This window comes from Haliotis rubra, unplaced genomic scaffold, assembly GCF_003918875.1.
Source record: "Haliotis rubra isolate DU_JTF1 unplaced genomic scaffold, ASM391887v1 Scf664, whole genome shotgun sequence".
In the NCBI taxonomy this organism is placed as follows: Eukaryota; Metazoa; Mollusca; class Gastropoda; order Lepetellida; family Haliotidae; genus Haliotis; species Haliotis rubra.
Window position 1 is genome coordinate 130,331 of NW_025767373.1, and position 3,681 is coordinate 134,011.

The window sequence follows — 3,681 nt, forward strand, 5'->3', positions numbered from 1 at the left end:
GATATGCCCAGGTTTGTCACCAATTTAACGCATGAAAAAGAGCAACGTCGACGACGTCAACCGAATCCTCCAACAACGCTGCGGGAACGCGGCAATATCCTTCTCCCGGCGTGAAATCGTTTTCCTCGGGACTTTCAACAGTGTTTAGTGGCCTCAATGAGACAAAGGGGTTCCAGATCTGCATCAATGCACAAGGTGGACACACTCGCTACAGACCGTGTGATGTTGCTTGTCAACCGACTATTCTGTTGTGGTTCATTTCCACATGTTAGGTGCAATGTTCCATTGTACAGTTGATCGTTACCTTGCAACATCAAAATATTTGTCTTTGCATGTAAAAACATTTCATTCGCAGATATGTTTCACAATAATTTGCGCTTACTTAACGCTAAGGATAATGTGTCATGTTCCAATGGACGCAAAAGAAGACAAACTTTGAAAACTATATGAATACATTGAAAATTGGTCATGAGATCTGGTGTTGGCGAAAGGCTAATATCAGTTAGCTTATCCCAACGTCAGGGATGGCTTGACGGGACGCGTTACACTTACCGTTCATGGATACAAATAGTTGTATTTTTTTAAAAGTTTATTCCAGAAAATACATAAAAAGACCAATATATATTATAAAAGGACATGTTCCACATCCGACGACAATAAATAAGAATACACATCGGTGCTCATGAAACACAAGTAGCCAGGCTACGCGAAGCCACGCATGGCCTCTACTTGGCTATGGCGGAAGTCACGTTGCAGGAAATCTCGCGAGATGTCCACGAGACTACAACTAGTCGGGGACCATACTTGCAAATGTCCCACTGTTTGTGGTGAAATTCTCAGCGCACACATCTGTCACTGTCTGCTGTAGGTAATCGTGGTTTTAAAGCAATGCTTTGAATCCTACGTCGATGTTTGAGAATGTGTCAATCAAGTTCTCTGTGTCATCTGCCTCTTCTTCGTTGTAGTCATGGAGATCAAAGTCGTCAAGTGGTACTTGTTCCACGAATCGTCTGCAGTATCTGGCGACCAGGATCTAGAAGATACAAAATGCGATTGTTTTACTGAAACGTGATTGTCAAGCCTAAGGGACTTGCATTAAACATTTATGATATATACAGTTCGAAGTGCTCGCTATCGATACAAAAAGATCTTAGGATGCCCCATTACAAGTCAAATCAGAAGGAAATTTCATCTGGCCAATCAAAGATTACTAAAGTGAAAGATCTTGCCTCGGAAAAGTGAACACGGGGCATTTCGAACGACAGTTGCACTTCAAGGGGCTAAAAATGTGAACCGGAAGAGACTTTAGATAGCAGTTGTTAATGCTTTATACACTTTCGGCCATGTAAAGACAATCCAGATTTTTCTTTCATTCAGCGTTAAAATTTTGAATCGAGAACATTGTCCAAATATTGTTCAAAGTCGCCACTTTTAAAATAGTCTTCTTCTAATAACTATTCCCTAAATAATTTCAGTACAAATGAGTAAGACAATTCTTTCAAATTATGTATATGAAAACATGAACGTTTTGGTAAAACAAAATACCAAAATCCTCTACACACATTTACTTATCGTAGTGAGAGAGTTTAGTTTTACGCCGCACTCAGCAATATTACAGCTATATGGCGGCGGTCTGTAAATAATCGAGTTTGGATCAGACAATCCAGTGAATTAAATTCGGGAGCACCAAAAAGCGGGATACAATGACATACATCAACCAACTAACGGGATCGGGTGGTCAGGATCGAGTCTGGACCAGACAATCCAGTGATCAACAGCATGAGCATCGATCTGCGCAATTGGGATACGATGACATGTGGTCAACCAAGTCAGCGAGTCTAACCACCCGATCCCGTTAGTCGCCTCTTACGACAAGCATGGGTTACTGAAGGTTCATTCTAACCCGGACCTTCACAGGTTACTTATCGTAGCGGTTTATCGAAACTGTCAATTTGGGGGTGGGGTGGTTTGGGGGTGGGGTGGTTTGGTGGTGGTGGTAGCCCAGTGGTTAAAGCGTTCACTCCACACGCCGAAGGCCCGGGTTCGATTCCCCACATGGGTACAATTTGTGAAGCCCATTTATGGTGTCCCCCGCCGTGATATTGCTGGATTATTGCTAAAAACGGCGTAAAACCATACTCAGTCAGTCAGTCTATTAGGATTCACCACCTTCCAATACAACTCGATAAGGATATGAAATGTAGAAAACTACGATAACAACTATTATTTGATTCTCACAAAACTCACATCGTCAATGTAACCTCTGTATTTCGTCTCCTTCTCTAAAGGATCAGTACCCACGGTCAGCGGGCAAGACGTCTTCTGTACGGGACCTGGTAAGAAAGGAAATGATTGATGACGATCACAATAACGTTTTCTTCAAGATATTTTTACACGGATCTTATATCTGTACATAGATCTAAGCATCTTCTACGTAGATGGAAGAATGATCCTCGTCGATGAAAGTATCTCCTTCCTTTATGGAATTATCTTCTACGAAGATGACATTTTTTTCTACACTGTGGCACTAACAGGCTTCCATATTATTGTGTGTGAAGCGGCCGTAAAAGCCTTCCGCCATGGTCGCATCACTGTATAATTCAAATCAGATCCGGATCCATTCTGACAATACCATCGTCGCTAACTGTCGTAAGTTAAAGTTTTATAGTTGAGACAGGTGTTACGTTGTTGTCGTTTTGGGGAAGGCATGAATAAGAGGGACCCCGTACAATATATTTCTGAAAACCACAAGTTGGTTGGTATTTCCGGTCTGGTGTTATTAGTAAGACCCAAAAGCCTGCTTCTTTAACCCAATATACGTCTTAGGAGCTTACGGAAATCATTGTTTTCGCATCGAAACTAGAGATTAATGATATACACATGAACACTGTTGTGTCAAACTCATTCGAGTGAGGACAAATCCCAGAACAATTCCACATTGTCATTCAACACAAAAATGATAACGACCGTGAACTGGAGTAGATTACTGTATGGAACAGTTAAAGGTAAAAGAAAGGCTTAGTTATTCATAAAATAAAAAAGAAACAATAGATGTTTCAGTTATGTAGATGAATACATACTTATGAAATGTCTTCCTTGCGTATTCAATTAAAGAAAGACATGATCAAAATCTTTGTGATCGGTCAATGAACTTTCGACTCAAGGATGTTAAGTGTATGTGCCATACGTACCAGTGAAGTCTTCAGAAATGATGCACGGCTGATTGTCCACCCTCAGTAGGAGCGTGCCGTCCTCGTAGATGAGGGACACCCGGTGCCAGTCATATGGTGACTGCAATAGACGGAAATAATAGGACACACAACAGAACACAGACAATGGATAGTTACACCTTGACAACAGATCATACTGACTAACACCATGACAATAGAACAGGTCTGAATTGAAGACTTGGCCGGAGCCAATAGAACATATTTGGATTAAAAACGTATTCAGCGACAATGGAACAAAGAAGAGCTGCAGACTTAAATCATGATATCAAAACATAGGGGAACTAAAGAGGGAATCCTTAACAGAAAAAAAGAACTGGAGACCTTAATCTCGAAAACGAACACATCGGAACTGACGGTTTAAACATTGTCAACAGACCACACGACAGAACATAACGAAAGTATTTGAACACATATCCACCCATTTATGAAATAAGGAATTAACACCGTAGGT

At 41.0% G+C, this 3,681-nt stretch overlaps 1 long non-coding RNA gene across 1 annotated transcript; it reads right to left on the reverse strand.

Moving 5' to 3' along the window:
- Window positions 1–654: 654 nt before the first annotated feature.
- LOC124257530 lies at window positions 655–3,282 on the reverse strand. Its single transcript, XR_006893295.1, has 3 exons — window positions 3,192–3,282; window positions 2,248–2,333; window positions 655–1,033 (listed from the first exon to the last, which is right to left on the reverse strand). It is a non-coding gene; the product is annotated as an uncharacterized LOC124257530 (long non-coding RNA).
- Between the last annotated feature and the right edge of the window lie 399 nt (window positions 3,283–3,681).